Source organism: Herpailurus yagouaroundi, unplaced genomic scaffold (genome assembly GCF_014898765.1).
Source record: "Herpailurus yagouaroundi ecotype Mexico unplaced genomic scaffold, PumYag 164, whole genome shotgun sequence".
Classification (NCBI taxonomy): Eukaryota; Metazoa; Chordata; class Mammalia; order Carnivora; family Felidae; genus Herpailurus; species Herpailurus yagouaroundi.
Window position 1 is genome coordinate 16,559,940 of NW_024412405.1, and position 22,130 is coordinate 16,582,069.

Here is a 22,130-nt window from a genome sequence, read left to right on the forward strand (position 1 = left end):
GTATTTATTTATATAATTATAAATAAATATATTTATACATATAAATATATTTTACATATATTTATACATATAATATATACATATTTAGCATTGAATTTACAATTACTCTATCAAGGAAAAATAGTAATGGATAAGCAAAATGTACATATATTCTTGTAATAAAATAATTTTCAACTGTGAAAAGGAATGGAGTCCTGCTATGTGCTGTAGCCTGGACGAACCTTGAAAACATAATGCTCAGTGAAAGAAATCATTCACGGAGAGACTACATATCCTATGATTCCATTCATATGAAATGTCCCAGGTAGGCAAAACTACAGACAGAAAGTGGATTAGTCGTTGCTTAAGGTTGGGACAAAGTAGGGACTGGGGAGTGATAATTCCCCATGAGTCTGGAGTTTCTTTTTGCAGTAATGCAAGGTTCTAAACTATGGTGATAGGGGCAACTGGGTGGCTCAGTCGGTTGAGCGACCAACTTCAGCTCAGGTCATGATCTCATGGTCAGTGAGTTCAAGCCCCGAGTTGGGCTCTGTGCTGACAGCTCAGAGCCTGGAGCCTGCTTCGGATTCTCTGTGTCCCTCTCTCGCTGCCCTTCCCCCACTCATGCTCTGTCTCTCTCTGTCTCAGAAATAAATACACATTAAAAAAGAAATTTTTAATTGTGGTGATAGAGTGACAGCTCCGTGAATGTACTAAAAGCCATTGAAGTGGGCACCTTAAATAGGTTAATTGTACCATACATGAGTTACAGCTCAGTAGAGCTGCTCCCTAAAAACAAACAGCAGCAATTAGAATTATCAAGGTTCTTAACATGGAACAGGATCTTTCTCCATACGCATTAAAGATATCTGGGTTCCTCTATTGACAACAGTAGCAGCTCCTTAACGAGCACTAGCAAAGTGCCAGGTTCTGTTGCAATCATTCTCTGTTTCATCCTCACAACAGTTTTTGTCCTCCCTTTAGAGATATGTAACAAAAGCTCAGAGAGGTTAAGCGACTTACCCTAGATCACACAGCTAAATGAGCTGCCACAGTGGGTTTTGAAGGCAAGCGGATGGACTCTACAACGTCCAGATTCCCCGTCGCCTCCAGTGTCTTCCTTGAGAGCGTATGTTAAAATGTTTGGGACTCTCTTCTGTTTCCATGAGCTTTCCACCACGTTTAAATGGATATGGCTAATCTTATTTAAATATTTACCATCAGAAAATGAAAAAAAAGAAAAACCGACTTCCAGGGGGGGAATAATTGTTCTAGAAAAGCATAAACTCCGTACCAGAAATTCCATTTGACCTTATTGCCAGCTCGATAGTCTGATCTTGAGAGCATTCCAGGAAGGTGTTTGTTTCTTAGACTTTTCTTCCACCTCGATAGAAAGTCGGGCCTTCAGACATTATTTAATGCCTGTGTATCCCCATTTTCAGAGGGAAAAGGAAGGTGGGTTGGGTCAGTTAACTGGGGAATCATTCAACATTTTTCTCAGAGTTGGGGTGCCCAATATGGTTTTGCGATGTAACTCGTCATGCATACAAAAGGCTCTCGGCCACGAGTCCGCTGTTTCTCCACGCACTCAGAATCGCTTTCCCTTTGACGCAGGGTCAGAGGCTGTTTGCTAGAACTGTGGAAGGCCTTGCCATCCAAATAGATTAATTTTGTCATTACCCTTTCTCAATTTCTGTCTTTAACCAGAAAAAAGAGGTTAATTGTGTGCCATTTCTCAGGAGAATGAGGTATCAGCATTTTAATTCCTGATATTTTATGAATTGTGGGCAGCTAATTAAAACTTAAAGATTAGAGGAGCTATTTTGGCTAAGAGGCCATTTGCGGGATTGTGAAATGAAGAGAACAAAGGGCGGTCTTTTCTTTTTATTCCTACAGCTTAAATGAACCTTCAGGCTGAAATAGAGCCTTGAATTGTTTTACGTCCTGGCTACTCATTGTATTGATTCTGATTTTAATTTTGCAGCTGGTGGTGCAGTATCTGAAAGCAATGGAGGGGTTAACACTGAGATTATTGGGAATGTTAAACAGCAAGATGTGTGTTTGGAGGCTCTATTTGACCCTTCTTGACTTCGAAGGGACATCTTAAAGTCAGAGAGGAACCACTTACAGTCTCTGTTAGATGTCCTTAATTGCCATCTCAGAACTCAATGCGTATTTAGATCTTCTCTTCTGTTCTGCCTCACAGTTAACTGTTTGAGTTGCTTCGTGGTAGAGTAATGGACCCGTCACAAGCACTGGGCTTTGTCTTGGCTCCTTTATTATCTGGTTGACTTTCAGGCTCTTCCCTTTCTTTGGATACCTCTGAAATGACCAAAGGGCCAGCATCTTTGGGATGTGAATCAGGTAGTCCCAAACCCACTTTGTGCAGAGAAGAAGGCACATCTTCAGCTGGTGCAGTCCCCACAGACATGTAGTTTGGCATGTCAAGTGTGGATGGATTTTAGCTCCTACCCACCTCCTGACGCTGTCCCCTTGAGCAGGACAGAACGCACACGACAGATTGCAGTGGCCATGATTCAGACAACTCTTGCCATCTTAAATTCCTCATCCGTGTGCCTCAGTACACTCCTGGATGTAAAATAATTTCTTCTTTTCGAGGTGGGATTAGGTTGGAGGAGATTGAGCAAGTGTCCAATGCAAACTCCTTATGTGCAAAACCAAGCTGTGCTTGTCCTTTATACCCCCAGCCTCTTAGTTTTTCCCCTTCAGTCCAAATTGAATAGGCACTAACGAGGGCTAAGAAATAACCAGGCTGGAGAGTGACAATAAAGCAACGGAGAAAGGGCACTCCATCCAAACAGAAGAGTTTGGGCAAAGACTCTGAAGCTGGAAAGAATCTAGGACATGCTAAGAATTGAAATAAGACCCACAAGACTGAAGCTTGGGGATGAAGGAGAGGCATGGGGAAAGATGTAACTGAGTCCATGCTAAGAATTTGGGACCTTCCCCTATGAGGAACTGGACTCTATTCAGATGCTCAGTTTTAAGCAACAGACATAAGATGATCAAACTAGTATTTTACAGTAGCTCCAGTGGGGAGAGAGAATGGGTGTGGGAGATATACACAGGCTATGGACCCTGCGTAGGCAATGGATGACGTTGAGTCAGCACAGTATAGGTGAAAAGTAGAGAAAAGTGAACAGTTTTGAGACAAGGTTGGGAAGTAAAATCAACAGTATTTGGTCATGGATTGGGCAAGGGCATGAGAGAAAAGTCAAGCTAGAGGAAAGAAGGAATTTATTGGAGATGAGGTCAAGGAGACAAAAGCCTAGATACTGGATGGGTGTTCACACAGACCTTGAATTGGACAGAGGCAGGGGTCAACTGTCAAAGTCTTCAGAGAATGAGGAAAAGTGATTGGAAATTGGAAGGGACAGAAAAGGAAGGATGTTGTTGGTGGGTGGAATAAAACTTAGAGGAAGAGAATTGTCTGGAAGCTGCTTCTAGCCTATGCCATTCTCCTCAGCTCCCCTCCTTCCCCACTTGCCCTCTTGTGATTTAGCAAATGATTACATCTGGGGGAAATTGTAGAAATTACATATTTAGTATGCCTTGAGATATCTTAGTTGCAATGGCGAATGTCTGTACAAACTTTGTTTTTTCGGAACACGTTTTTGATATTGGTTTATTTTGCCTTTCCTCGAATGATCTTATACGTTACTTGGTTGGTAAACATGGATTGCTTTCAAAAGTTTATTCTTTTAAAATGTTTTCTCCTCCTATTACAAATGAGGCAAACCATGAAATCTTTAGCACAAAGAAGCATTGCTTAGTTCATTTCATTAGAATCATGTGGTTTTCATCAGATATATTTCTCTTGCGGGCTGCAGTTATAGAAAGGTTTAAGTGTAATGTAGAAAATAGCCTACCCAGCTTTGTACCTCAAGCCTTAATTCTGCCAATTTTCCTCCCCACCCAGCCACCCGCACTTGACCATCATTTCTTTCTACTTTAAGCTAATTGGGGCTTACAATACTTGCCAGCACACTGAATCAGCAGATCTGATTCCATAATCAGGTCCGGTCAATAGTGCACTAGACAACACGAGGCATGGGAGTTGCAGGGGTCACTTGAACCTGGGCCTTGAAGACTGGGTCACACGCCTCATCCTATGCTGTTATAGTCCAGGGAATGCACAGAATCTTCCAGTGACTCAACCCAGCCAAGGGGTCCCAATGGGCCACCTCCTGGGAGCTGTGAACTTTGCTTACCTTAGATTCTGCATGTCAGCCCAGCCTCTGCAGGCGGGAAGGGAAACAAGACAGCGAAGTTCAGAAATTCATATTTAAGACAGCTTAAATTCATATATGGTGAACCCTATCTACCCCTCCTGTTTTAATGGTCTGTTCTGAGCACCAAAAATTTGTCCCCAGATTCGCATTTTCCTGTCTCTTCTTCCTCAGGCAGCCTGGGAGGTGGCTGTGGCATCCTATCTGCTCTTCTAGTATTTCATCAGGAGGGAGATGCATAGCACAGTAGGCAGCTTATATCCACCCTTGACCTTTCAATCTAGATCAAGGGAAGAAGTAAGCAAGGCCATCTTGCTTTATCCTCCAGCCCGACTCCTGGGTGAAGTCTTCAGGGTCTGCCTAGTCCCATTTGGTGGGTCTAAGGTCAGGTCGTGGCTTCCCCTGATGGTTTTATCTCCCTCTAATATACCACACCCCTATAATCTCAGGTATAGCAAATTCTACCCACAGTTTCGCATGTGAGTTCTGAAAAATAGACGGTCAGAGGTTATACAAACTGCTTGGTGTGCTAAATTTGCTCAAAGCTCAGGATTGTTCCATAGATGTCAATAAAACAGTAACAGACCTCCCTTACCTCCCCACATGATCAATTTTGGCCATCTCTGAAGCACTTGGAGTGCAGACGGTAATTTATATGTCCAGGTGGAACGGGGGTGCACAAGCCCGCTAACCAGCAGCAGAACAGCGTGTGAACCGTGAAGCAGCCTGCTCTCACCTCAGAGGACTGAAGGAGTGAGACAACGTTGTTTTCGTCTCTGACAGTGCTATATCCTGGGGAGTGACTGGTGCTCATCAGAAAGGCACAGTCCTTCACCCTGCACCACAAATGAGACAAAAGCACAGACATGAGTCAGAGGAGATGAAAAAAAATAGTCTGTTGCAATGTTTAAAGACCCGGGTGAGATTTAACTTCACAGAGAAGCCAAACCAGTGTTCTTAGAACATGCTCAAGGCCTCTTCCATGCTTTTGCTCAAGCTGTTCTCCTCCGCCTTGAAAAACCCCTCTTCTTGCTTACCGTGCATTCAATCTGCGTCAGCTTCCGCTTCAAATCTTACTACCTGCAGGAGGGGTCCCTGGTTACAGCAGTCCACATTTGTCTCTCCGTATTCCGAAGTTCTAATGGGCTTGGAGACCTGTTTGGCCTTTGTTGCCTGAAATGATGCATGTGTTTCTTTTCTGTCTCTTGATTATTTTCAAAGATATATATCTGTATCCCCATACATACAAAAGCATATGTTTAGAGAAATATAATATTCATCGCCACACCATGCTATACATATCACACAGATTGTTGAATGGATACACTAATAGGGATTATTTAAGATTGGGCAGAAGCATCCCATGCTTCATTAATGTTGGTGAACAAAACCATATTCCGTGTAAGGTTTTGATTTCACTTTAATAAATTACAAGTTATTTGCATGATGTCTGTCTTTAGGTGGTGGTTTTGTCTGGAATAATCATGCACTATTGTTACCCAATTATATTTTCAGGTCCTATAGAGAATATTCTCCTTAGTGGTTTTTTTGTGGTGTTTCATACAGTCCTGGGCACTTGCTTAAATTTTATTTTATTTGTTTAATATTTATTCATTTTGAGAGAGAGAGAGAGAGAGAGAGAGAGACAGAATCCCAAGCAGGGTCTGAGAGTGCAGAGCCTGACGGGGGGCTCGATACCATGAAGTGTGAGATCATAACCTAAGCTGAAATCGGTCACTGGACGCTTAACCAACTAAGCCACCCAAGCGTCCCGTAAATTTTATTGTTTTAAGAAACATGATAAACTTCTTACTGAAAATGCAACTGTGCAGAGAAGAGAACACAGTTTCTGACAGGCAGCAACTGCTCAATGTCTGTGGCTATTATTATCATTGTCGTGATGATGATGATATTTTATTATCATGCACTTGGCACTAAGTGAGACGCTGGGGATACAGAGACGTACCAGGAATGGCTGTTGCCTTTCAGAAGCTCGTCGTCTGATGGGAGAGATAGACAAAAGTAAAAAGACAATATGGCGCCCACCGAGGCATATGATGCAAGGGGACACAGGTGGCTATGCGAGCAGGCGGGGGCCTCCTTAGCCAGTCTGAGGGTTGGGTTGGTTGGGGAGGGCTTTGCAGGGAGGAGCTTGGGAGTCCTGAAGTATGAGAGCCACACCAGCACAAGGGAACCAGAAGGACATTCCAGGCAAAATTTGGGCAAAGATCCAGAGTCTTGGGAGAGTGGGGGCAGAATCGGTGGTTCAACACAGCTGGAGGAGCAGTGCCATGTGGGAACTGGGAAAAGGCAGGGAAGATAGTATCCTAAGGGCCTGGGTGACTCCTCAAGGCCACTGGAGGCAGGAAAGGACATTTGAGCCGGAAGCGATTTGCATTTTAAAACACCCACCTATTGTTAGGTGTCTAGCATAGGTTAGAGGGAAGGTAAGGAGCCTGGAGAACCTGCTCAAAGTCTGTGAGGGCAGTGATAGTGGAAATGGAATGTGGTGGGAATCCTGAGGGAAAGTTAAGAAGTAGGAGGGACTAGAGTTGGTCCACAGGGTTTGGGGAAGATGTGAGGAGAGCAGGAACCAGAGAAGCGCCGTAGGCTTCTGGTCTACCGACTCAGTAGGTATAGACACGGCCCAGGCAGCTGTAGGAGGAGCAGGAACAGATTTTATGAAGGAGATGTTGTGTTTGGGTTGGGTATGTGAATCTGAGGTTCAGAAAAGAAACAAGTGCTGGAGAAACATGCTTGAGGGTGATTGGTGTACAGATGGTAGGAGCCATGAGAAAAGATGACACCGGGGCTCCTGGGTGGCTCAGTTGTTTGAGCGTCTGACTTGACCTCAGGGTTCGCGAGTTCGAGTCCCACATCCAGATTGCTGCTGTGAGCCTCTCAGTGCAGAGTCCGCTTCAGATCCTCTGTCCCCCTCTCTCTGCCCCTTCCCTGCTTGCGCTCTCTCAAAAATGAATACACATTAAGAAAAAAAAAAAAAGATAGTGACATTCATCAAGTGTGTGAAGCAGCTCTTTCTAGTTGGAATGTAACATAAGCCAGGTACATAATTTAAAAATTTCTAACAACCACATTAAAAAGTAAAAAGAAAGAGGTAAAATTAATTTGAACGATATATTTTATTTAACTCAATTATCCAAAATGTCATCCTTCCAGCACATGCCCAATGGAAAAATTATTAATGAACTACTTCACATGCTTTTTTCTTCATACCAGTCTTTGAAATCTGGTATGCATTTTATGCTTAACAGCACATCCTACATAGACTTCTCGCCTTTGAAGCGCTTAATGGCTACATGTGGCAGCCGGCCACTGCGTTGGACAGGACAGGTGTCGAGCACTAGTTTACTTTGGCCACACATTATAGTCACTTGGTGAGCTTCTAAGTATGTTGACGCCCAGATGCTCTGAATCCAATTACATCAGGATACCCGGGGGTGGAACCCAGGCATTAATCAGTATTTTATTAAAAGCTACCCAGTGATTCCAATATGAGGGGGAACCAAAGCCCTCACTCTGCAGAATGGCACTGATAGTAAGGGATAGAACGAGGATCTGGAAAAGGAGTTGCAGAGGGGCCAGAAAAATAGGGGGAAACCAGGTCAAGAGTGGTATCTTAGGAAGCAAAGGGAGAGTTTTAGGGGGGTGGCTGCCATTAGTGAGGTTTCAACTGAATATTCTTCACCGGGTTAGCACTGGCTTGCGGAGCATCACCAATGTTCTTGTCGAGAACAACTTAATTTCCATTTATGACAAATTTTCGTTGAGTGCCTGCAATGTGTCCGGCCACGTGGGTCCTGACCCAATGGAGCTTATGGGGTAGCGGTAATAGTAGACAACATTTTTGAGCACGGACTTATAAGCCGGGCACTGGGTGAAGCACTTTGTGCGCATTAACTTTCTCACTTGATTCCCAAAGCACTTCTATGAGGTGGAGGCTACTATTCTTCCATTTTATGGATGGGAAGCCTGAGGTCTAGAGATGTTCAGTAAGTGGCCCAGAGCTTCGGTATCACTCAGGGGAGGCCGAGTTATACTCAGGTCACATCCCCAGACCTCAGTGGGCTAAAACAACAAGGATTTTTTTTCTCACGCACGCCGCATGACCGTCAGGAATGGCTGGGAGCTCTGTTCTGCACTGTCCTCATTTTGAGACCAGGCTACAAATCACACACTGACTTTACAGCTTTCGGGTCACGGGCCACAGTGGGTCACATGGTCACAGCAAGTGTATGGTGGGCGACGTCTAATCCTACCACATAGGAGAAAAGATCTGGAAATAGGTGGGTAAAGAATACCAGTGACTGCCCCAGTCAAGAGATGGGAACCACGATTTATACCCAGGCAGGCTAACTCCAGAGCTGATCTCTTAGCACACTGCACAGCCTTCCGCTTGTAGGTAAGGGTCGACCAGGACCATCAGGGACAGAAGTTCACAAAAGCAAGTCTTTCAAATGTTAGAACTCACTTAGATCTCTCTTGGCGATGAAATATTCTGACATCAATGTACTGCTTGTCTAAGTCAGCCTCTTATCCCCCAACACTATTCAGTTTGCTTCTCCACAATCAGTGTGCAAATGGACTAGATTCGGGACACCATGAGCAAGGAGCTGGAAGTTGCCATCTCGCAGATGGATCCGATCCAGTGGCAAAGAGGACGCTCAGAGTTCCTCAGGGAGCTTCTTGGCTAGAAGAGACTTTTAAGGTCATCTAATTTAAGCGCCAGTCCCTGCTTTTATCCTTGTTCTTTGAGGGCTGGATGTCCAGAGTCCTCTGGTGCACCTCTTGGGGCCAGGAGCTCACCAAGTCCTCAGGCAGCCTCACCTGTAATTGGGCTTTGCAGCCACAAAGAGTTTCTTGATAATAAGTTGAAATATGTCTCCCTGAACTTCCTTCTCAGAACACAGTCGAATCCCACTTTCCCGAAACAGCCCTTCACATTTTTAAAGATGGCTTTCATGTTCCCCCTGAGTCCTTCTCCAGCTGGAAACTTCTCTAATTTAAAACACATCAAACTGAAAGTTTTCTTTGTTTGTGACAACATTGAGATTCTTCATACAATTTGAGATGTTTCTTTCCTACTTTCTTCCCTTTCTTCCTTCCTTTTGTCTCTCCTTCCCTCAATTCCTTCTCCCGTCTTCCTCCACCCCAGTGCTAATAGAGTAACCTGATTTAAAAGAAATAAATAAAAAGGGATCAATCAAATAAACGATGACGCCAGTGGCAACTCAGTTATTTCCCCTGCACAGAAGTTCCACGGGGCCCAATGACATCCACCCCGGTCTTTCTCTGAAACCAGAGATTACCAACGAATGTCTGTTTGCTGTTGCATCTACGCCTACCTCAGGGCTACTGAAGGATTAAAGGGAGTAATCCATAGAGTGATCTGCTCAGTGCCTGATACTCAGGAAGAATAAAAGGTTAGTTATTATGAGAAATAATTAAGGCAATTTTAGACAGCTTCTACTACCAACATATACATAATGATTAGTAGAATCACTTTTTCCTCAGATCATTATGAAATGTTGCTTGCGTCATATGTTCTGAACACATTTGCAGGTAACTGAGGTTCGACTAAGTAAGCCATGTGAAAAGCATGTAAAAACATGATTAAAGAGTAGGATATACACACTTTTTCTTTTGTTGATGATTTGTATCAACAATTCTACCATCAGTGATTTGAAGGACAGAGACAAACACCTGTGGGTTCTTGACTCTGTAAAGTTAAAAGAGATTAATTAAAACTGCCTTATAGGGGTTGAAATAAAAACTGTCAATGTAGCAGAAATGCACCCCGTGCTGCCCAAAAGCAGGGTGTCTTTTGATATGGGTGGACAAATATCTCCTAAGGAGAGACTCCTTTGTAACTTAGATCAAAGGTCTTGTACCTGTTAAGTTGTGATGTGAGACCAAAGACTGTCAGGACCCCAATTTTAGGATGGTAGGTGGAGTTTCTTATTTTTAAACTCTGAATTTTGAAATAACTTTAGATTTGCAGAAAGGTTGCAAAAGAGTCAGGAGACTTCCCGCGTACCCTTCACCCTAGTTTACTCTCGTGTTACCGTCTTGTGTAAACATGGTATAGTGATCAAACCAGGACATATTGATACACTTAATTGACTTGATAATTAATAGATTATTATGCTTAATTGTTACACTTAATAAATTATTTCACTTAATTATTAAACACTTAACTGACTTAATAATTAATAAACAATTGATACAAATATACTCTTGATACAATATTAGCCAATCTAAAGATCTTATTTGAATTTTACCAGTGTTCCCTGATGTCCCTTTTCTGATCCCATATGGCATTTTGTTGTCATGTCTCTAGTCTTTTCTGAACTGTGAAAATCCTGTCTTTCTTTGTCTTGCATGACTTTGACACTTTGGAAGAATACCGGCCAGTCAACCCCCTCATCGTCCAGAAAAAGAAACTAAGACCAAGAGAGTACAATACAGTAAGATAATAGTAAAACTCTCAATGCACGTCTAATTTTTTTTCATAAATAAATTGAAGTTAAGCATTTTTTGGCAAGAATACTACCAAAGTAACCTTGAACTTTATTTGATGGTATGAGTTCAGGAGGAGGTATGTGATGTTTCCATGTAATGTCTTCTTGTTGGTGATATTAGATTTGATCATTTGTTAAAATGGTATCTCACAGGTTTTTCCAATTTCTCTCCACCCCCCCCTTTTATAACTAATAAATATCTTATTTTTAGACTATGTCAATACATCATTTATCATACAATGACTCCTGTGGAATTTGTCTCTGGTTATTTTCTATTCGCATCATTCTTTCTATGTTTATTAATTAAGCTCTACTGTTCCTTTCCCCATGCTTATTTATGTTGTAGGGATTCATGAATATTCATTTTATTCTGTGGGCTATAATACATTACCATCATTTGTTTACTTGTTCGACTTGTTCCAGGTTGAACACTGCAGTCTCCTTCGAGTTGATTCTTTTATCCTTTTACTTTCTGGCACCACAAAATGTTTCAGCTTCTGCGTTTGCTTTTTCTGCTTCAGTGCTAGAGTCAACTATTTACCTAAGAAAGAGCTCTACTTCATTTTAATGGAAGAACCAAGATCTGGATGCTGGGGACCAGAAGGAGTTTTAATCAACAAAGTGACCACCAGAGAGGAGAAAAAAATAAGTCATTGGCATTTAATGTCAGGTAACAAACTGTATGTGAATTCTTGACACCAAGTATAAGTCATCTATTGCTGTGTAACATATCACCCCCAAATTTAGCAGCTTAAAACAACACGCATTTACTATTATCTGACAGCTTTTGTGGGTCAGGGAATCTGGGCATGGCATAACTGGGTCCTCTCTGTCAGGGTTCCTATCACTCCACCATCAAGGCGTAGACCAGACTGTTGTCATCTTAAGGTTCGACTGGAGAAGGATTTGCTTCCAAGCTCACGTTTTTGTTGGCAAGATTTGCTTCTTTGTGGGTTGTTGGCCTGAGGGCCTTGGTTTCTTGCCGGCTATAGGCTGGAGACGGCCCTCAACTTTTTGCCACACGGGCCTTGCGAACAAGACTGCTTGCTTCATAAATGGTTCAAGCTGAGAAGGCAATAGAGAGTTCGTTAGCAAGATGGAAGTCAGTCTTTTACAACCGAATCACAAAGTGGCATCCTGTCATTTTTTCCATATTCTCTTCTCTCTGCTTTTGTGCAATACTCATTCTCTTTTGCCTCTGACGACCTAAAACGGCTCTTGGTATCCTCCTTTTCTTACTTCAGGGCTGACAAGAAAAATATTCTACCATGGAAACCAAGATGACACACGACCACATAGATTACGTTCTAGAATTAGCCACATTTTTTTTTTGAAAGGTAGTTTCTACAATGGATGTTTGGCCAAATCTCTGACATTGAATGTGATAATGGCTGCCGTTAGAAGATTAGTAGAGGATTTTAAATTGTTTGCACCTGGCAATAGGGCTAGGGTGTCTACTCTTGATGTGCTATTATCTTTATTTAACAAAGACGCAGAACTTCTGAAGCTGGAGCAGACTTTAGAATAATGCAGAGACCAAAGTCCAACTCTCCTTACTCTCCAGATGAAGAAACCGAGACCTCGTAAGATAATGGTAGAACTGGTATGTCACAAACCCTAGAAAAGGATAAATCCTGTGTTCTTTCCCCCAAAGAGTACTTCTATAGCCAAAAGGACAGTTTGTTCTAAACTTTTAGGTTTGCTAAGGTTTCATTCCTTCATTCATCAAACTGAATTGAGCAGTCATTCTGTTCCTAACACGTGCTGGGGATACAAAGATGAATGAAGGGTGTCTCAATGCTGATGTAACACAGAGACTAGGGGAAGATGGACACGTGAACGCACCATCTGACAAGAAAAGGGTCTAAGGGGGTGATGCACAAGGTACCCTGGATACAAAGAGAGGAAGCCAATACAAGTCACTTTTTATTGTTTTTCTCGCACCGAAAAGACAGATGGCATTTCTTTGGCATGTCACAAATGTTGCATTGGTTGCGTTGGAAGTCCCTATCAGTGGTGCTTATGGGCATTTTGAGTTGGGCAGTCTTGGCTCCTGTCCGTCGAATTCCAGTGACCGGCATCTCCCGGATCAAAAACAAAGTCCCAGCACCAGCGATGGCGTGTGCGGCATTGGCTGAAAAGCCCTGCCTAAGCTAACAGACAACAAGCGTCTACCTGCAGTAACGTGGCTGAGCTCGCTCTGAGAAACAAACAGAAGCATAATGGTGCTTTCCAAATGGTTTGAAGCACTGAAAATAGGAGTGTAAATCTGGAGCAGATGATTTGGGCTGATGATTAACTACATTAGCCAAACACAAACACAAGCATCGCATTCTATAAAAATAGCAAAGATCTCACCATTTTACAGTGGCATGTTCTTAATTCCCTATCTCGCAAATTTGGCTTTGGATCCGGGTAGACTGGTGTTTGTTTTTGCTTTGACTTTGATGAATGAGTTCACTAAGCAAAAACATAAACAACAGAGAAAGAAAATGTTTACCTCACTTATGCATGATCAACGTCACTCATCTTACAGGTATAAAACAAACGCGTAACTCATGGATGATTCTAATAGTTATGAAAGCCAGGGCCTCCGCTAGATAATTATATGAGCAATTTTAAAAAGGAGAATAATGAATATGTATTGTCTCCTAGGGCTGCCATACCAAATGACCACGACTAGGTGGTTTATAACAACAGAAACTTACTCTTTCCTTTTCCAGATACATTCCAATGGTCTGACTCAGGACCTTTGTAATACTGTTTCCTATGCTTGGAACACCACCTCCCTCCTCACCCCCGAGTTCTGATGTTCTTGCCATTGTTCCCACAGCCCTGTCACTTTCTTTATCTCAGTATGTCCATGTGCTGCGGGTGCAGGAATCACAGCTCTCTTCTTCTTCATTACTGTGAGCCTGGTGCCTACTGCAGGGCCCAGCGTACAGCAGGTGCTTAGCAAACTCGTTTTCAAGGAATGAATCAATAAGAAGTCAGGAAAGGAATAAGGAAGGAAGAACAGATGGAGGGGCGGGAAGGTCAAGTTACTTTTATGTACTAGATGTGCTAACTTGTTTAGTTTTCCCAACTGCTGGATCAGATGGGTGTTAGGAATACTATCTTCATTTTATAGATGGTGACAATAGAGGCTCAGGAAGATGCATGTGTCCAAACTGCTTTAAAACCTTTTTTGGAACAATTATTTAGAAAGAAAGAAACTAAAAAATGAATTGTGTGAGGCTGGCCATGGTAGAAAAGTCTGGAAGGAAAGCCATCAACTGATAATAGGGTTATCCCTGAGTGATGGATTGTGCTACGAAGTTTTTGCTCTCCTTCCTTATTTAATGATTTTTTAAATGAAAGAATACTTCACAAGTGAAAGGCAACTGCATTTGGTCTGGACCACAGGGGGGTAGAATCATCTCCTATGGAAAGGGGGCAAGTGTGGAACACAGGACGGGCCAGCGTTGCAAGGAGAGAGTAGTTTCACGTACTTTGTGTTGTGAAGTTTGAGGTTAGACCCAGGAGTCAAATGACTTGTCAGTTCATTTTTGTTTGTTTGTTTCCAGTGTAAAATAGGAATGGTGTTTAGCCACCAGTGCTACTCTGTGCTTAGTTTTCAGTAAGAATCAGAAATGTTCTGTGTGTTTCTAATTCCTGCAGCCAGTTTGGCTTTTGAGCCTCCTGAAGAAAATGTTGTTCTTTCTGTTATGTTGCTATCGACAGCCTCTGTTTAGTGCTTCGGAGGGAAAAAGTCCTTCCTCCGTACCCTTCCTGCTTCTGGAATGGGAATAAGTACCTCGCGCTTTTAGCTTTCTTCATGCTAAATTTTATTCAGGAGGGTAAATGTACAGCTCCCAAGATTTTCTCCTCTGACTTATTTACTTATGCTTCTTGGACAATTTTAACCAGGGGATTGAACGGATAATCAACAAAGTCCCTCTCATTATGCTGGGCCCTCCTGCTCTCTCTCACTAATGGATTAAACATGGCACTTACTGTCTGGTAGGGTTCTCTATACACTTATCTACATGCAGCTCTTGATACGCCAACCTTGGTGGTCTGACTCGTCCAACATTGTTCCCTTCCTGGGGGGAAATGAGACTTGTGACTGTTTTGCTGTTGTCTTCTATCCTATGTTTGCTTCCTGAGAATGGGGGCTCTATTTAGGCCTCCAAAAGATAACCTTGTTCTTACAATTTTGGAATCTTCCTATCTGAAAAGTGTAAAGCAGGTGCATTAGTCAGGGCTCTGCAGAGAAACCGAACCAATAGAATGTGTGTGTGTATGTGTGTGCATTTATACATGTAGAGAGATGTGTATATTTCTCTCTATACATATACACATGCATATACAGATACACATATACATATATCTATATCTATATCTATATCTATATCTATATCCACAGTCTCTTATCTATTATCTATCATCTATCTATCTATCATCTATCATCATTTATCTATCTATCTATCTATCTATCTATCTATCTATCTATCTCCCTGCTTATCTTCCTATCTATAGAGATTGTAAGGGATTGCCTCACATGGTTATGGAGGCTGGCAAGTCTAAAATCTGTAGGGTGGGCCAGCAGGCTGAGGACTCAGGAAATAACTGACGTTGCAGTTCAAGTCCAAAGGCCATCTACTGGCAGCGTTCCTTCTTGCTCAGCAAAGTCAGTCTTTGTTCTATTAGGGCCTTCAGCTGATTGGATGAGGCCCACCCACACTATGGAGAATAATCTGCTTTACTCAAAGTTCACCATTTTAGTAGAGATACATATTCCTTATTTTTCCCTGGCCTATCAACTGAGGTTGTTTTGACATCTTGTGACATGCTGAAGTGAAATTTAGCTTTAATTATGTTGGCGTCTGCTGTTTCTCTTTACAATTATCAAGGGAGAAGATGGGTATAATGGGGAGAAAATTACACAGGAAGCATTTTGTTAAAAGAGTAATTAGAAGGAAACAAGTGAAGCAAAAGAAAAATGCAGTCAATGTGTAAATCTGGTTGGCTCCATTTTTTTTTTTAATTTTTTTTTCAATGTTTATTTATTTTTGGGACAGAGAGAGACAGAGCATGAACGGGGGAGGGGCAGAGAGAGAGGGAGACACAGAATCGGAAACAGGCTCCAGGCTCCTAGCCATCAGCCCAGAGCCTGACGCGGGGCTCGAACTCCCGGACCGCGAGATCATGACCTGGCTGACGTCGGACGCCTAACCGACTGTGCCACCCAGGTGCCCCATGGTTGGCTCCATTTTTGAGACCATTCTGGTTCTGGATAATTTTCTTGGGTTCTGGCCCCGCTGAGTCTTTTCTTCTCTTTTCCATCAGATTTTCTAACACTTCTGCAACTTTGAATCATTCCTAGGAGCCTTGGGAGTTTTCATTTGTAAAACTTGGGCATTTAGCTTTATTTGAAATCTAGAAGGTCCGCCTATGTTTTGGCAAACAACAAGCCAACATTTGGCAGGGGCGTTTTGGAGCCTGACCCACTGCCCCAAGGTACTGGGGATCATGGGGACCTGGGGTTGTTGGAAAACCAGCCTAGGGTGATTTGGCTGGCATACAACTGGCCATTCCATTGAACTGGTAACCTTTGGAAATCCATGAGCGGTAGAAGGTAGCAGTAGGACTTTGGATTTATATTGGTAACTGACTGCCAACCAGATTTCACACAACGTTGCCATCTTAATGCTTTGGAAGTTAAAAAGGGATGCTCAACACATCAAATCCAAAACACACCATACGCAAATATCTTCTCTCCTTCACGGCTACTGTTTCTATGCCTTAGCACATTCAAATTATGCACCTTACCACCAGTTCATACTTGAAGGAGATCCATGAGATCTGTACATGCCATTGTAACATCTCTGAGACGGGTGAAAGTATTGATAACATGCCAGAACCCGTTCCAAAAACAACTAGCATAGAAAACACCTCTTAAGCCCTGATTTGATTAATCTGGATTGCACTTTACAGGGTTCAGAACAAGGTCAGAAGATAGGGTTGGGTAACAGCATCATGTCGTTGAAGGTAAGTGAAGGTTGATGACAGAATGAATGGAGAAGGAGAAAGGCAGAGAGAAGAGTTGATTGGCAATGCTCAGAGGAATGCAGGTGTGTTACACCCTTCTGGGAGAAGCATGCTATCTAGGCCTTCTTTCATACCACAGACTCACCATGCAAGGTCCCTGGGCCTTTCAGACTAATCTTTGCCTGGATTCTGAGAAGGTGCCATGTTACATTATTTATAAACAGGTTTAAAAGAAAGGCTTAGACAGTGAAACCATGTTTCCCTCTCGCTTTGAGGCACGGTTACATCTTCTATTCTCTACGGCTGTAGAGTGGTTAATGTAGAGTGGCTAACAATACACATTTAATGGAAATATTATACTACCAATGTCATGACATATTCCATTAGAGCCTCATTTTATATTCTTACTTTCTCTCCAAATTTTTGCATCTTACACTTTGACAGGCACTCTCCAACGCACTGAAGTTTACACTCTGATGTGTTTTTTGAGTTTTGGCTTTAAGGATGAAATCACTTCTTGGGCACTTGTGTGCTCCACTTTTGGGAGTGGAGATGATGCAATCATTCAGGATTGATTTGGAAACATATAACAAAAACATTAAAAACAAACATGTATTTCAACACAATAGTCCTACCTCTAGGCATTCAACCTGTGAAAATGATCGGAGATGCATATAAAAGTTAATTGATAATGATGTTTGTTGCAGAATTATTAGTAGGGTTGAAAAACTGCAAACAATACTAAGTGTTATAGGGGAATCAATTAAAGCAATTATGATAACATCACAATTATTTATTGTACCGTGAGCTATTGCATAGCCCTTAAAATCAGATGAGAAAGTGCAAATAATATATTGTTCAGTGAAAATAGATTATACTACAGAATGTAATATGATCACAGTTTTGTTTCAAATTATGCTTATTTCCTGAAAAACGATTGAAAGTATAAATATCAAAATGTAAACCACAGTTATCTTTGAATAAAGGAATAATGGGTGAATGCCTTCTTCCTTGACTTCCTTAATACATTATAACCTTTCTATTGTGAAATGAAGCCTTCCTTCCTAAGAGGATAAATGTGAGGTCAGTGCTAGAGAAGGCCACACGAAGCCAGATGGCAAAAAGTTAGACAAGATTTCATACACAGATGCCTTGATTTTGCTGCACAGGGAGAGGTGGGTGTGCATGAGGAATGGGGGAAGGAAGGGAAGATCAGTGAATAATCCCAATGAGGCGTTCTTGAGTAAGATGCTGCCTAGGAAGTCTCCAAATATAAAGAGGAGAAACAAGTCTCAGGGAACCCTCAGTGAAATGTATGAGTCAGACTGCACCTAAAATAGACCTAAAAGAACCCAAACAGAAGGATGGAGCCTGGAAGGCTGACACAGGAAGGAGACCAAATCTCCAAGATGATGTTTCCTGGGGTCTGTCAGGAGCCGGGATGTTGGGACCCCAACCCCACAAGGCAGGTGTCACGGACTGTAAGACTTACAGGGGCCGGGGGCGCAGGGTATGTGGGGCAAGAACTGGTTGTGAGAGCTTGGGGGGTTGTGGGTGGATTTAATGCGGAGTTCCTGGAGTTCCTGGTCTTTTGGGATGAGCTTGAGATTTGAACTTTGAGGTGCAATCTCCTCATTTTATACCTGTTGGCATCTTAAAAGATTTTTTTTTAAATGAATAGACTATTTGTTTAGAGTAGTTTTAGGTTTACAGAAAAATTGAGCAGAAAGTAGAGGGATTTTCCATGCACCCCTTCACCCCGGCCCCCAGTTTCCCCTATCATTCACATCTTACATTAGTGAGGTACATTTATTACAATTGATGAGCCAATACTGGTACGTTAGTATGACTAATGTCCAGAGTTTCCATTAAGGTCCAGTCTTTGTGTTATGCATTCTATGGGTGCTGACAAAAGTATCCGCCATCACAGCGTCATTCAGAATAATTTCACTGCCCCAATGATCCTCTGGGCTCCGCCTGTATTCATCCCTCCCTCTCTTCCCCTGAGCCCCGGGGGGATCTTTTTACTGTCTCCACAGTTTTGCCTTTCCCAGAATGACATATAGTTGGAGTCATATAGTTTATAGCCTTTCAACTGACTTTGTTCACTGAGCCACATGCACTTAGGTCTCTACATGTCTTTTCATGGCTTGATATTTTAAAAATTTTTTTGACCAAAATTTTTATGGATATAGCATCCAGTTTGTTTATGCATACATCTATTGGAGGACATTTTGGCTGCCTCTAGCACCTTTATTTGTTTCTACAGCTTTACTGAGATATAACTGATATATAATGAACTTGCACACATTTGAATCTGACATTTGATGGACTTTTGCATACCTATATACTAGTGAGACTTGCCAAATTCAAGATAATGACTGTATCTACTACCCCAAAGTTTCCCAATGCCCTTTTTAAAAAAATTTTTTTTAATGTTTATTTATTTTTGAGACAGAGAGAGACAGAGCATGAACAGGGGAGGGTCAGAGAGAAAGGGAGACAGAGAATCCGAAGCAGGCTCCAGGCTCTGACCTGTCGGCACAGAGCCCGACGCAGGGCTAGAACTCACGGACCGTGAGATCGTGACCTGAGCCGAAGTCGGACGCTTAACCGACTGAGCCACCCAGGCGCCCCCCCCAACGCCCTTTTATAATTCCTTCTTCACACCCTTACCTGCCACCCTGTCCCCAGACAAACACTCTGATTTCTGTCACCTGAGGATAGTTTGCATATGCTAAAAGTTTATATAAATGGGATCATACAGTATGAATCCATTTGGTCTGACTTCTTTCATTAAGCACAAGGAAGGGGGAGGCATTTCCCATGGATTCTGTAGAAGTCTAAATTTCAAGAAGTTGGCAAGTCTCCTGAGGATGCTAATATGTAGCCAGAGATTTGCCTTAATATCAACTATCCCTTCATTAAATATCTCCTTATATTCGCCTTTAGTTATGAAAATAGCCCAAACTGTTTTCTCCTTCCAAGTCATGTTGCAAAAGAGTCTCCACTCTCTTTAGTACAGACACGAAGCATTTTCAGTCTAATACAATGAACCTTCCAAGCGCAGTGGACCCTCCGGATGCTGCCACTTTCTGTGACTGCCATGTTTTGAAACGACTGACATGATTTTGACTGAGTGAGGCTTTCAGCCCTTCCTTAGCTCTGTACTTTGACAACTGCAAATTGTGGAAAAGCTTTTTTGTTGTATAATTAAATGGAGAATAACAACGGATTATTAAAATGTGTGTACTATAATTCCAATTTGATTAAAAAGACTATTGAGGAAATGAATAGTGATATTCATCTGGAATGATAAAAGCAAAAGATTTATTAGCATTTTTCTTAATGGTGAAAACATGAGTGATATGAGTGATATAAATTTTCTTCTTCATCCTTTTGTGTGTTTTTTAAATTTTCTGAAATGACTGTGTGCTGTCAGAAATAGTGTGAAAAAAAATTTTATACCGAACCCCAAATTTGGGCTTTTGATTTGCAAGAAATCAGCACGTTATTTGGAATAGCTCCCATCTCCAACTAACTGGAACCCTAAGGCAACGAGAATCATTACTTATCATCCATCAGTCATTCATTCACTTACTCCTCCAACAAATATTTTTTATTCACTTGCAGGGTGCCAGGCTCTGTGTTAGATGTTAGATATAAAGATGGGGCACCTGGGTGGCTCAGTGGGTTAAGTGTCCGACTTTGGCTCAGGTCATGATCTCACGGTTCATGGGTTCAAGCTCCATATTGGGCCCTGTGCTGACAGCTCGGAGACTGGAGCCTGCTTCAGATTCTGTGTCTCCCTCTCTCTCTACCCCTCCCCCGCTCACACCTGCTCATCTCTCTATCTCTGTCAAAAACAAATAAACATTAAAAAAATTAAATATAATAAAGATGAACAAAATAGCTACCCCTTTCCCTTGGAAAGATCTTTCTAGATTTAGTCAATCAATTATCCGGGTCACATCACTGGTTTGAACAAGTCAGTCAAGAGAGGTGATTAAGATTTCAACTAGGAAGTTGGCCTTGAACGGGAAGGAAAAATGTGCTGCTCTAGGTTCCCAAGGGTGTGAAGCCACTGCGATGGCAAGTGGCGTTCTGTATGATGATCATGCTGGTGCTTCCATCAGTCAACTGCAAACACCAGGAAGGGCCTTCACAGTGATTCCGGGCAATGGCAACGTCTGTTCTATCAGTGCGCATGCCCACTCTGTTATTCTAGGGATTTTTTAAAGTTAATTTTTACTTTATGCTACTTGTGGATTCCCATGCAGTTGTAAGAAATAATACAAGGAGATTCCATGTGCCCCTTAGCCAATTTCTCCTACTGGTAACATCTTGCAGAAGTCTAGTACAGTATCACACATCCTAGAGAGTTTAATGCTAGGAAAAGGGGAAAAGAGACAGCTTTGACTCCTCATCAAACTTCAAACATCGCAGGCGCCTCTTCCTTTCTTAGCAGGATTGTGCAGCACTGACTCTTTCTCTCATGCTTTAATAAAGGCCTCCCTCAAGACAGATTTTTGTTTACATCTTAAAACATTTAAATATTTCCTTAAAGGGTTATGTGGCAATCTGGATTCTTTTCTTGGGTGAAGTTAACATGTAAATGTGAAAGAACACCAGGTTCTGGGGACCCTGGAAAGAATAACTTCACCTGTGAACAGTTAGTATGTTCGAAGGAAGGAGAGTGATGGAAGGAATATTCCTGAAGGAGATCATTCAGCTGTGCACAGTCTCCAGGGAGCCTTAACAGTGGCAGCCAGAAGGGGATCCAGTCTCCAGCCACTGCTGTGGGGCCATACACAAGAGAGCGGCTCTTTCTTTTGCAAGAAGATGAGAAGCCACACTGAGAGACTCTAAAGAGTTCAGTTCCAGGCAAAAATCTAGGAGGGGAAGAGAGGGAAAGTGGTCCCAGGAGGAGGCCTACCCACCTCCCAATTCAGAAGGAAGTAAAAGGAAGGCCCTTGGTCTTTCCATAGCAGTGGAGATGAAAGCAAGTCAGGAGGCCACTTGGATGCTCAGCGGGAGTTTTAGTTTTAAAGTCACAGTGCATCTTTGTTCTCATTCACAAATGTTTTTAATAAATAGTCTTGAGCAGATGCTATCCGTCCATCCCTAACTGTTGAGTTGGCAGAGAGATAAGAATTAAGAGTGACTTTTAAATAGGAGATGCTTGAGGCAAAGATGAGAGAGAAAAATTATCCCTATCAGGAAGGTGATATCTCATATTTTACTTATCCTGATTGCCTAGTGTCAAGAAAAAGCACTGCACTGTGGACCAGGAGACGGAGGCTTTGTTGCCAACTAGATGGGAGGGCCT